Here is a 14,078-nt window from a genome sequence, read left to right as displayed (position 1 = left end):
AAGGTAGTTTGTGTTCCTCTGTACTTCAAGGCAAAAGCTTTTCAAAGCCTTAAAAAAAATCTCTTTTGTAGTCCAGCGTGTAAAGTTTATCCTTTTGTCTATCCTTCTTATAAAGTCTTTCAAAATCTTAATAGGACTCTTTTCCTGTCACGAATGATTAAAGACATCTAGAACACACCTAGTTGAATGACTGCTGAAAAATATGTGTTCGGTTTCTATATGATGTGGGCCAAGACACTCACTTTTCTGGTTGCCTTAAGTGTTTCTCAACCTTGGGAACGTTAGGATGTGTTGAAGGGCATAGGCCTCAAGCTGGTTGGGGAATTCTGGAAGTCCACACATCTTAAAGTTCCTAAGGTTCAGAAGTATTGGAATAGACTTGAGAGTGCATTCTGGAACATGATCACCATTCTCTTGCATTTTTGCAGCTGGAAGTTAACAGATAGTACTGGCAACTGGGAAGATTCAGGGGTTGAATGTGTTAGTGAAATACAGTATGTTGTGGTAGCAACTATTGATGGACCATGGGAGCATGCACACTGTCCTTTCACTATTTGCTTTGTCCAAATATTGTTTTAACCTAACCTAGAACAACCCCCAAATTCCTGAATTTATTTTTGTGATATCATAGTGAAACCACAATGGCTGACTGGAACTTGCAGGATGCAGTTGATTGTTTTAAGATCGAAATGAAACATTTATCCATTTATTTACACTCTTAAATAGACCCATGGAGAAGGGAAATGAACTTGCAGGTTTCAGAAAAGGCAGGGGAACATGAGATCAGGTAAGGCAAGGTGAATCTTTGCAGTTGCTTTGCTGTATTAAATGAAGTGAAGAGGATCTTAAGACCTTAAACTGGGACAATAATCTTGGAATAGTAAATTGTTCTTCTGTAACAAACTATTAGCTAGGCTTCAAAGTCTCAGGGACAGTCCTTCAAGCGGCTTCCAACACATGTTCTACTACTGTGGTGTTTCTCCATAAAATGAGGACTTTAAGCCCTTTGTACTGGGATTCCAGAAAACACTTAATTACTGAATTCTTGCTGATTGGTTGTCTGTAACAACAGGTAGTTAGGGCATTTTATCAAGATTTAAATTGTAAATTTTGCCCTGTCTTAATTAGGAGATAAATTAGCACAATTGCATTAAGAACATCTATTGTGTAGCCAACTACCTGTGTTTAATGATGAATACATGCCAACCAAGCTTTCTTTCCTTCCTCCCTCCCTCCCTCCCTCCCTCCCTTCCTTTTAGATCAATCCAATCACAACTGCTCAGAGCTCAGAAAAGGCAAATCTGTTGGTATTCTATTTGTTTTGCTGTAAAAATTCTAGTTTCCAATTTTTTGATTGGAATAATATTAGCATACTGAAATCAGGGAACTTTGCAGATGAAACAAAAATAAATCTTTCAAGTCATTCGGTAGGGAAACCCATGTCTAAAAAAAATTATTAAGCTAACCAAAGCCCTATGAGACTGCTTGTTTTGTCATTCCTGAGTCATTGTTTTGCACCTGACTTTGGTGGATCCCAAAGTTAATAATAGAAGTATAGATCTCAGGCAAAAAACCCCAGCATTTTCCAGCTGAGTTTTTGATGAATGTGTATATCCTAGATCAGCGGTCCCCAATCTTTCTGGCTCTGTGGACCAGCAGTGGGCAGCAGTAGCAGAGAGAGGGGATGGTTTCATGTGTATAACCTAATCCTGCACATGTACAAATGGAGATTTGTGTGTTTTCCTGCTGCTTGTGTGGACCAGTTTCCAACGGGCCACAGACTGGTAGCGGTCCATGGTCCGGGGGTTGGGGAATCCTGTCCTAGATAATTCCCTGGGATGAATGGTTATATCAGTGGCTGCTAATAATTATTTGTTTATTAATTTATTTTCTGTCCTGCCTACCCCCCCATAACATTGTAGATCGATTGAGCAACAATGAAAACATAGAAACATAAATCATAACTCAGCAGAGAAGCATTGTAGCTGCAATAAAACAATTTAAATAACTGTAACAGCATTTGATCAAACAACAAGAAAACTACATAGAAGACATTTCTTTTCAGGATGTCTTTGTTTATGCAGTGGCTTTCTAACTTCTACCGTATCTTTCCAACTTTCTTCCGTAATGAGAAAGAAAGGTGATCTCAGAAGTGAAACCCAAGTCTGGTTCAGAAACAATGTTTTGCAGCATTAGGCAAAATGTCAGTCCCAGGTCATCTGTGTGTCATTGGTTCTCAAATGTGGCATTTCCTTCCGCAAGCTTTCTTTACGCTCTAAAGTGTGTCAAAACCTTTGTTGGCAGCAGTTTCCTATTGTGTGCAAGGTCAACACTTCCTGTTCAAAGAATCTCATGTAGTCTTTTAAACAGGGCAGAAGCTTCCCTTTCACTTCTCAGTCGAATGAATAGCATCAATGTTGTGATTAAGAGAATTCCACTCTAATAATTTCAGTATTACAGTAGAATGCAATTTTTCCAGTCAAAATGATATAATTTATAGAAAAAAAACCTTCATTGAAGTTCACTCAAATGTTTAAGAAACACCAATTGTTTAATTTCTTACAGATTTTTAATTGAATTAAAAAAAATAAAATTGCAAACACTGGATTGATGATCAGAAGAGCAAAGGTTCATACTATCACATCCCTCTTTTATTTTTAGCCATCTTTTAAATAAAAATAACTTCAAATTTAAATCAGCTTCAAACATAACAAATCAGTGTTAAATCCATAAAATAGGACCATGTTAATAGTGACAAACACACACACACACACACACACACACACACACACACACACACACATGTATATATGTATGTGTATATATATATATATATATATATATATATATATATATATATATATATATATATATATATATATATATATTCTTACTTTTTCGTAGGTTTTATGTGTGTTTTTCTTTTAGCCAGGTTTTTCCTACGTAACCAAGATTTTTCTACAGCCCTAGCTCAGTGGAGTCACATCCACTCGATTCTGGGCTTTTTTCTTCTGGCAGCCAGTAGGCCTTATGCTGCCCTATGCTGCCTAGTGAGAAGGTGTATTCTGATTGGTCGACAGTGTTGTTACAACCTTTGCCTCTTTTCATAGAAAAACGTCAGTTACGATCACACAGTTTGCCCATAAGCACCAAACCGAGAACTTCAGCCAGAAGATGACGAATGTGATTTCGTCGAAACGTCACTACTACCCTTTTAAGGATATGTTTACAATTACATGGGAAGGAACCCGAGATATTAACTGTACACACATATATACCCATGAAAACTTACATAAACATATACATATACATATACATATACATATACATATACATATACATATACATATACATATACATACATACATACATACATACATATGCAAAAAATTAAAATCTCAGGTGTTTTCCCGCGTCATGTTAAATAAGTTAGTTAAAATGTTTAAAATTCTGGTTAAAATCCTAGCTTAAAATCTTCCAAAAATCCTTACAGAGCACTCTGCAAGGTCCTTTAAAACCTTAGCTAAAATCCTACCAGTACCTTAAAAGTTTTTCTTTCTAGCAACGTTTCGACAGGCTCACAACCCTGTCATCTTCAGGCTCTTGTTTAGTTTAGAAGCTATGGGTGTGTTGCGAGGTCGGAGCTGTCGCTTTTCTATGTTTGCTGCTGCTGACGTATGCTGGTTAGCCTGTAACTCTGTGTCCTGATTGGAGGACAGCAGTTTTTCTTCCTGCTTCCTCATCCTGGATGTTTGGCTACGTGTTACAGGCCGAGCTTTCTCAGGTTCTCTATTATTATCTGTCTGCTGTAGAGGGGAAAGGATTCTGGTAGGCATCCCAGCACCCTTGATTGTTAGTTGAGATCTCAGCCTGTCTTCTGGCTCGATCCTCTCTCTCTCCCTATTGCTAGCCACCCTCTGCAAAGAGGGAAGAATTCTGGCAGGCCTTACAACACCATTGGTTGCTTGTTGGAATCTCTGCCTCTCTTCTGATGTTAACACTTGAGTTTCTCTCAGTGCAGGTCCCCAAATACTTGATAACCTAGAGGCGTCGTCTCATCTGTTCATATTCTGCGGCCTCTTTTCAATTTCGATGGCCTCCCTGATTATTCTTTTGTTGAGATGTTCCTCTTTCGCCACTGTTCTGGTTTTATTAAAATCAATATTGTGTCCCATGGCCTTCATGTGTTGTACCAAAGAAGAAGTTTGCTCTTCTTTCCTCAGTGCAGTTTTCTGTCTGGGATCTTTATCTACTTTAGGACAGATTCCATAGAGCAATTGAGGAAAGAGATCAAATTACCATATTTTTCGCACTATAAGACCAGTGGTGGGATTCAACCAGTGTAACAACCGGTTCGCTGAGCACGCACTTCATGCACACATGGTCACTACGCTCGCATGTGTGCCGATCATGCGCTGCACACGCATGGACAATCCATTAGAAAAGACCATTACAAGCAGTGTTAAAAGCACTAAAAACAGTTTAGGTGCGGCAATCTGCTTTGCTGTGACGATCAGCTGGGTTTCAAATGAATGAAATAAAGGTAGGTATAGCACAGGGGCGGGCTGATGGGCCCAGCTGATGGTAGGAGCAAACCGGTTCGCTCTCAGTTGATCGTTGGACCAACCAACTCGCCCAAACCAGACTGAATAGGTTGAATCCCACCCCTATATAAGGCGCACTTTCTCCCCCAAAAAAGTGGGTGGAAATGTCTGTGCATCTTATAGAGCAAATGTTGCCGGAGCCCTGCCCACCTGCTGGCCCTCACCCTTCGGCCTCTGTCTCCCAGCAACTTGCCTCCTTGTAGCAAACAGCAAACAGCCTGGTCAGCTTCAGCACAGCCTGATTTCGCATGAGCAGCTGATTGGTGGTTGGATTGGTCCAGTGGTGGGATTCAATTTTTTTAACAACCAGTTCTGTGGGCGTGGCTTAGTTGGGGGTGTGGCTTGGTGGTCATGTGACCGGGTGGGCGTGGCTAGCTGGTCATGTGACCGGGTGGGCGTGGCTATGTGCATAGGGACTACTCAGAGGGCTGAAAAAAGTCATTTCTGACTGGTCCTCACACTTTTGACCTGTCCTCGCACTTATGACCGGTCTTCGCACTTATGACTGGTCATCATTTGTGCCCATTGTAGCATTCTTAACAACCGTGTCACTCATTTCACAACTGCTTCTCTTCACCATGGTGACAAGATAGGGCAAAAACGTAAAATGTGAGGACAGTCGTAAGTTCGAGGACTGGTCAAAAGTGCGAGGACCAGTCAAAAATAACTTTTTCAGTCCTCTGAGTCGTCCATGTGCATAAAAGGATACAGCAATAGAGAGGGATGAAGGAAGGGAAGGGAAATTAGAGTAGGAGTGAGGGTAAGAGAGGGAGGAAAAGAGGAGGAGAAGGAGAAAGGAAGAGGAAGTAGGGAGGAGAAGAAGGGGGGAAGATAAAGTAAGAAGGAAAGAAAAGAGAGGGGTGGTAGGTTTGAGGAGAAAGATTGCTGTACAATAAAAAAGATGAATGGGAAGAAAGCCAACCCCAAACAAATATAAAGATATTAAGATAAAGAATGAATTGTTAAACTTTAAAGAATAAAAAAGAACAAATATAAATAAATAACAATAGTTAGAAACACACATACAAACATATAATGTATTTTCTTTGAACAAAGTATTTGGCCGGTTCACAAATTTAAACAGTGTTTAGTCATTTCAATTAAATTTACAATTTCTATATTTCCTTTTTGCCATATTTATTCCTCATTTATTTTTTAAAAAAAACCAATATTACCCTAATCCTCATTTCTAATCTTACTCAAATTCAATTTTTCCCTTCTATTCTATATTATACCCCTTCCCATTGTCATCTATTTTTATATCCATCCTCACATTGGTTAATTATGTAATACAGTTGTTTAATACAAATTCAACATTTTAATATAGATCAATTAGTTATATAACTATATTTTTTGTATATTAATCAATATGAACATGAATATTCAAATTATTTCCATGTAATCCAATTCCATGTAATCCAATTCCATGTAATCCAATTTCTTACAAATCAATTAATTATATTTACCAATAATAATAAACCAAATAATTTCCCCCATATATTCCTCCAAACCACAACTTAACCATTTCTGCCTTCAACACAATATACAATTAATAGTATCTCAATTATTACAATTCCCTAGTTAAATAGAGCTTTTTTTCTTTTGTCTTTTAAAATCTTGAACTCTCCTCTTTTGCCCTAAATTTCCCATTGTTTGCACCTACCTTTTTTGGTGAGGAGAAAGAAAAAGAAAAAGAAATCTCTCTCCCTGCCTCATTTTGTCAGGTTGCAGCAGAGCCTGCTTTACTTTCAGTTTCCTTCTAGCTAGGGGAAAAAAAAAAATCTGCTCCAGCACTCTTTGCAGCAAGCAAAGTGCTTGCAAAACAAGAGCTTGCAAAAGAGCCTGCAAAACAGCTGAGAGCGAATCAGCTGAGAGTTGGAGGCCGGTCTAATCATGCTAATTAACCTATGCTGAAGCTGAAAGAGGCTGTTTTTTTCTTGCTGTTTGCTTGCAAGGAGGTAAGTGCTGCGAGGCACAGGTCAAAGGGGGGGCCACCCTCCTTGCCACTTAGCCCCCCTGTCGCACCCCTTTGCCTCTAGCGTCCCTCTGCCGCCCCCCTTGCCGCTTACTGCCCCCCCAAGGCATCCCACCGCCCCCCAGGGGGCGGTACCACCCACTTTAGCAACCACTGGCTTAACTACTTAACAACCGGTTCTACCAAAGTAGAATCCCACCACTGGGTCTACCCATTTATATTTGCAGGCACCGATCTACTCATTTGTTTTCTTTTAACACTGATCAGCTGTAGGGCGGCCCTTTGAAGCCCCACGGCAGCTGGGAGGCCAATAAAATTATAAAAAAACACCGAACCATTTGTTAAATTGCTGGCTCGCCCACCCCTCGCCCAGTGATGCGGAGGGGCGGGGCAAGGGGCAGGGTGAGCCAGCAATTTAACAAACGGTTTGGCCGAACTGCCTAGAACCGGCAGAGTCCCACCACTGGATTGGTCTCCCGGAATATCACTGATCAGCTGTTCCAGGCTGCGGGGATCGCTGCTACCCATTGCTGCTGCCGCGTGCCCCATTTTGTGCCCCGTTTTCGGCCGCTGTCAATTGCTGCCATTCAGTGGCAACGAATGGTGGCAGTGAACGGTGGCAGCAAATGGCAGTGAACAGTGGTGATAGGCGATGGCAATTCTCGCCGCCTGGAACAGGCCGAAAATGGGATGTGCGGAGGCCGAAAATGGGGCATGCAGAGGCCGAAAATGGAATGCATGGAGGCCAAAAATGGGACACGTGGAGGCAAAAAATGGGGCGATAGGTGGTGGCAGCAATGGGCAGTGGCGATCCCTGCAGCCTGGAAAAGCTGATTGGCGGTATTCCGGGAGGCCGATCCAACCGCCAATCAGTTGCTCGTGCTAAATCGGGCTGTGCTGAAGCTGAAGCTGACCAGGCTGTTTGCTGCAAAAAGGCAAATTGCTGGGAGGCAGATGTTTTTTTCTTGTTTTCTTCCCCAAAAGCTAGGTGCGTCTTATGGTCTGGAGCACTTATATTGCAAAAAATACGGTACTTGAACTCCTGGCAGTCAATTTGGTAACAGGATACAGACAGATTTCCTTCCTTAATGAACATTAATTCAAAGACAGTGGAAATGTCTGGCATCGTTTTTAAAAGAACGGTTACATTTCCCCCTAGTTTAATTTTAGGCTACTTCATCCTTTCTCCTTCTCTATTGTTTCTAGTATGTGATTTGGTTTATTGTTTGTTTTATACTCTTCTCCACCTTATTGTTCTGTTCTTTGCCTCTATCTCATTTCCAGGACAAGAGAAACTCATCTGGACACAATGTTATTTCTATCTTTCCATCCAAGAGACCCAAGAAACACACCAAATTATTTAGAGATGGGAGGCAAAACAAAACACTGTGGAAGAAGATTGGGCTATAAACTTCTAGATTAAGAAGGCAGGTAAGGATTGACTGACAAGAAGTAGAGCATCTTTCCCTTTTGTTTTGCAGTGATTTTGAGGTTTCTGAGGAAGACAGGAGAGAATATTGTTGGCTTAGCAGGAATCTTGGAGAAGACATAGTGTCTGGCACACTGGCTGCCTTTAACAAGACAGCTATATTTCAGGAAAAGACCTCTTGCTATTATTCCCTGACATTTTAGCCATGCAGTGCCTTCTGACTGCACAGAAACTCTGCCTTTTGTTTTTGAACAAATTATAATGAATTACCTGTAACTAAGCAGATTGACTCAAAAACTTCTTTACTGCTTGAGATTAAAGTTCAGGGAAAAAAGTTACAAACAGAGGTGAGGAAAACAGGAGAGAGAAATTAATACTAGAAAGATATCCAGTGTTTCTTCCACTTGGGAAAAAAGTTGCCCAAAGCATATGCGCTTTCTTCAAATAAATCCTGTTCTTTTAAAAGTAATACAAATAGCATCCTGGAGTAAGAAGAAGAAGAAAGGAGCATTTCTGCAAGTTTACCATCTTACACACCTGCTTTTTTTTTTTAACCCCAAGAGAAGGTATTATATCAAGAGTGCTACATGGTATGAATTGCTTTTTGAGATGAACAGGCCTGAATGATGTGGTGTGGTTTCCCTGATCAACAACAGTGATTGTTGCTAAACAATTTATTGCTAGGAGAAGCCATCCCCAGTTCTGTAGGTTAATTAATTACTTAAACAAGTAATTACTGTTTAAATGATTTATATCCAATGTGAATCACAGTACATTATTAATATTTTAATAATCCAAAGGAAAGACAAATCAAGCAAATAACAATGAAATAGCTAATATCCACAAAGGGGCATGGGAGGGCAATATGGAATAAAAAAAGCAGTCACACATCATTGTAACCATATAGTAAAATGGGGTTAGAAATCCTGTGTCCCAAAGTCTGCTGAAAAACACAACAGTGTGAATTTCAAGAGTGGTGTCAGAACTTCAGAGAATAGTGTCAGCCACACCTTTAGTAGGGAGAGTGACTCACAATCATTAGAATCCATAAGCACATGCATTGAAGAAAAAACAAATGAGAAGTAAAATGGAATGTAAATAAATGAGACCTAAGGGTTATGTGTGAATGTCACTGTGATTGGCGTTCAGGTGCTTTGGAAAATAGTTTGACCCACTCCTCTCTGTGGTACTCCTCAAGTATTGGAACACTGCTATCATGTCTCCCCTGGTCCTTCTCTTCACTAGACTAGCCATGCCCAGTTCCTGCAACCGTTCATTGTATGTTATAGCCTTCAGTCCCCTAATCATCTTGCTTGCTCTTCTCTGCACTCTTTCTAGTGTCTGAGCATCTTTTTTATAGTGTGGTGACCAAAACTGGATGCAGTATTCTAGGTGTACTAAGGCTTTGTAGTGTGGTATTAGTACCTCACTTGATCTTGATTGTATCCCTCTGTTAATGTAATTTAGGATTGCATTGGCTTTCAACGTGATTGAAAATACAATGACTCATAACATCAGCTTCCTCCTTTTTTCCTAATTTTTAGAAAAATTAGCTCAGCACTTTGCAATTACGTAATAGAAAACGTAAATAGATTACCCAAATAAATTGTTGCCTCTCTTGGATGTTGTCATAGTCACTGATCTCATGGCTACTGTTGTGTATTCTGCATTGTGGAAACCATGCATCCAGGAAGCTTTAATACTGTCATCAACAAATTCTATACATTCAAAGAATTCTATGAATGCTAAGCAATGAGTTCACAAAAGTTCAGAAAAGTATCCTATGATCTTTTAAAGTTTAAATATCTGAAGTGAATTAAAGGTGACAGGCTACAGGAATGATATGGAAAAAGATTCTACACTGGATATAAAATGAAACTGACTGATGTCTTAATAAAGCCAAAAGAGTGATCAAATAACTATCCTTTTCCTCTTACAACAGAGACTTGTTAAAGTTTTGAAAAAGAATTGTGATAGGGGACAAAGAAAAAATGGGGGGAAAAAATCAAGCCTTAGATCAGTGTTTCCCAAACTTGGGAACTTTAAGAAGTGTGGACTTCAACTCCCAGAATTCCCCATCCAGCATAGCTGGCTGTGGGATTTTGGGAGTTGAAGTCCATACATCTTGAAGTTCCCAAGTTTGGGAAACACTGCCTTAGATCCTTATTTGAAGGGACTAAAGATTAAGATTATCAAAACTAAAAGAAAGGAATATAAAGTTGATTTATTTGATTAAGGTTAAAAGAGATCTGTTGTAATCTCTGATAACCTTTGATGGACTTTTGCTGACCAGGACCGAACAAGGGACTTTAGGATTTGTTTCTAGGATGAGATATGGGAAAAGATATGTTGCATTTTAAGAGAAAGTAATGTTAATGTTTTTATTTGTTGTGAAGAAGGGAAAGCTATTTCTTTATATATCTTTTTTCTTTAGTGTATTCCTAATTTTTAATTTTACTTTTTCTATTTTCCTTTCTAGTTTTTCTTCTTTTCTGCATGTTATATTTTTTTTATTTTTATACTTTTATTAGTTTTTATTTTTTAATTGTAGTGTTCATAACATTACTATAAAAATAAATTCCTTTTTCTTCAAAAGTCAGAAACCATTTTCATAATATCAAACTTACAAAGGTTATATATAGTAATCAATTTCTTCTAAAAACAGTTTCACCGTTAATCACACAAGTATTCCTGAATGCTCTGGGTTTTATCTAGATTTATTTATAGTGACACTTGACACTTACTAGACCCAGAATGTCCTCTTTTTAGCTGGTCTCTAGGTGTTAGTCCTGGGATTTGAGGAGTTTCTGGGTCATCAATTTGGCAGCTTCCATGTCCTCCTTTGGCCAGCTCACTATACTGGCAGGGTATCTGCTGACTTACGTGAATCTAGTTCTTCCCATTGAGCTTCAGGATCTATCTTATACCTTTGTTGTACTTTGGTATTGGCTGTTGCTGTTTTCCTTGCTGCCTCTTCATGATTTCCATAGATACCCAGGTATTTGTAACTGGTCTGTTTGTCTGCTATGTGGCCTGCTAGTAATTTCAGCCCATCGGTCTTAACTACTTTCCCCCCTCTTTACTACCATCTGGCCACACTTTTCTAGTCCTAATGACATTTCAGTGTCCTCACTGAAGAAATGTGTCAGAGGGATCAGCGAATCGATATCTCATTCAGTCTTAGCATATAATTTGATGACAACCATGTAGAAGAGGTGGCTGATGGTACTTTCACTTGAACTTCTTTCCATATACAGTCTTTGTGATTATCTGAATGAAGAAGTTCAAACCTATGCAGGGAAGCAACAGGGACTGTAGCTATGAATTATGTCTAGGACAGGAGCTGTCCAACTCTTCATGTTCTTGATCTGCTATTGGATGTCAGCTACTTGATGGTGATTGGTTCTTGTTCTGGAAGATTGCTGTGAACTGCTCTCAAGTTCTGCAATCACTTTGTACAGGTATTATTTGTCTTCTCTTTTTCTCATATGTTCTCTGTTGTTGGACTGTATGTGACATTGACATAAAGAGATAAGATAATGGTGAATTTACAACCTGCATATATCGAAAATCCCCACACACAGACCAAATTCTAAATTCACAAGCAACTACCCCACTGTACATAAGAGGAGTTGCATCCAAACTTTTTCAAAAGAGCCAGAACAAGCATATTGATTTAGATTCAGCATATGAATACGTAAGAAACCGGACCATTCAACTGGACCATTCAGATCCTTAAAATTTCTAAAATTCTAACAGAGACTGTTTCCTACTCATCTGCCCTCTGCCCCAATCTGGAAACTCCTGTCCTATCCACCTTCACATGTTTAGGTGTATGCCTAAAGAGAGGCCATCTTGTGCCCAATACAATAATCCTTATTTAACTACTGTTTCATTTAGCAACAACATATATGATGGTGAGGAAAAAGTAACTTTGTGACCAAATCCTCATATTTATGACATTTACAGGTCTGTAAAGCAATCTGAACTAAGATCTTAAATACAGTTGTGGTATCACTTAGTGATTATTCTGCTTAACAACTGAGTTGTCTGTCTCAGTTGTGATCACTAAACAAGAGCTACCTGTATTCTTTTCTACATAATGGATTTATATGTAATAGGTGTTCTACTGCTGTATTTTCTTCTCCTCACACTTGATATTAAAGATGATCATGATGATGGATTTCCCTACATTCCTGCTCAAAACCTTTTCTTACCCACATTTCCCAGCAACTATTACAATTTAACCTGGAAAATATTTACTTTGCTTGGTTCAAACTGAACACAAGTCAGATTATGTTTCTTCAATCTGTGGTGTATGCTTTTGGGTTGAATACTTGTTTCTATTGATTCCTAACTGTTATGGGGTCATTTTTTAAACTGTCACCAAAAGGTGTTGAAGAAATCAAATGAATGAAGGATTCTCACAAACTGTGATTTTCCGATTTTCTCTCTGGTTTATCCTAGTTTGTCCAGTTTTTCTCCTCTTGTTATATCCCTCAGCTTAGTCTAATCATAATGTATTCCTGAGTTATGTAAACTATGGAGAAAAGACTCTTGTACTTTATTAGAGTCAGCCTAACTGTTAGGAAGTAAGTTAGAGAAGGGGTTTCCATTACTGATTCTAGCATAAGATTTTAAAAATACAAGAATACTTAAGAGTACAATTAGTTGCTATATTGAATTAACTGTCTGGCTTATACTCTAACTAGCTAGTTCTGCACCGTGCCATTTTAGGCTAATGACATATAGATTGGTTATTTTACATGTGTAATCCATGTGTCAACTGTGTTGACATCCAATGATCAGAAGACCCAGATATGTTGAATTAGAATGTTGGGAATTGCCCAAAACTACTAATACTCACAAAGCTGCTGACTGAAGATGAGGAGTGGTATTGCTCAGAGTAGTTGGATTTCATGAATTATCTTTTACAGAAAAATATGTAATCCTGAAATACTGAAGGTGTCAAAATTGGAGGAAGCAAATGAGTAATTTTGTCAACGTAAATCATATTAGTCATAAGCACTGACTTCAGTTTGTATCATGCATCCAAGCTGGTATTTTTTTCCAAACTTTATTAAAATGACACTGTTCAAATTGGAGCATTAGGTGAGTCAAGGTATTCTAAATATTGGATGAGTGAGAATTTAAACACTGCCTTCAAAGATTATTGCTACCATTTGTAGTGACTAAAGTGATAAATTCAGGAGAAAAAATGGAGCAATCACTCAATCCCATCTGCATTCCAGGGGAATTAGCCATGCCCAATGAATGCTTCATCCCATATTACAATACATTACATATTATATTTCTTGTTTGGCTGCCAATTCTAGTTCAAAGGTAGAAATAAGCAATAAAAAGTCACTTTCTTTTGTAACAGCCTCTTAGTTTCATACAAAGTGATTCATACTTCCGCATACTTCCGCCATTCATTATTTGAATGTCAATTCCAATAGATTATCTTAGCAATCAGATCTAAGATTGAGAATTTTCATCAAAATGACCCACATGCCCATCTATAGCTTTTCTCTGTGGAATTATAGGAAATTAAAATAGAATTCTTGACCAGGATGGTAGTGCACACAGGTAGTCCTCGATGTATGATCACAATTGAGCCCAAAATTTCTGTTGCTAAGCGAGGCAATTGTTACTTTTGCCCCATTCATATCATAGTTATTAATCATTGCAGCTGTTAGTAATACGTTTGTTAAGTGAATCTGATTTCCCTATTGACTTTGCTTGTCAGAGGGTTGCAAATGTTGATCACACGATCACGAGTGTGTGAATTTTGATCACATGATCAGGATGCTGCAATGGTTGTAAGTGTGAAAAAGTCATAAGTCACTTTTTTCAGGGCTGTTGTAAGGGTGAAATGCTCCCGGTTTGGACCAGATCGCCTGATCTGGTAGCGATGGTGGCGGGTGGTTCAGAGAACCAGTAGCAAAAATCCCTGTGCTCCCCTCCTATGCCCAGCTGAACCGTGCAAACATCAGGGGCTTTTTTTTTTTTACTTTTAAAAGCATTTTTTCTACAACCTCTTCGGCTGAAAAGGTTATAGAAAAAAAAT

At 38.8% G+C, this 14,078-nt stretch overlaps 1 long non-coding RNA gene across 3 annotated transcripts in view; it reads left to right on the top strand.

The window, feature by feature from the left end:
- The first annotated feature begins 597 nt into the window (after positions 1 to 597).
- The window catches only part of LOC148115102 (uncharacterized), a 40,168-nt gene continuing 26,687 nt past the window's right edge, over positions 598 to 14,078 (top strand). Inside the window, exons 1-3 of one of the 3 annotated variants that reach the window (XR_015732168.1) lie at positions 598 to 787; positions 7,864 to 8,010; positions 11,266 to 11,944. This is a non-coding gene — a long non-coding RNA (uncharacterized LOC148115102). Of the gene's footprint in view, positions 788 to 7,863; positions 8,289 to 11,265; positions 11,945 to 14,078 lie in introns of those variants that run through there. The other 2 variants (XR_015732167.1, XR_015732166.1) reach the window with 2 other exon arrangements.

This window comes from Pantherophis guttatus, chromosome 2 (genome assembly GCF_059756535.1).
Source record: "Pantherophis guttatus breed Tessera chromosome 2, ASM5975653v1, whole genome shotgun sequence".
In the NCBI taxonomy this organism is placed as follows: domain Eukaryota; kingdom Metazoa; phylum Chordata; class Lepidosauria; order Squamata; family Colubridae; genus Pantherophis; species Pantherophis guttatus.
This window is presented reverse-complemented; position numbering and strand designations above follow the sequence as displayed.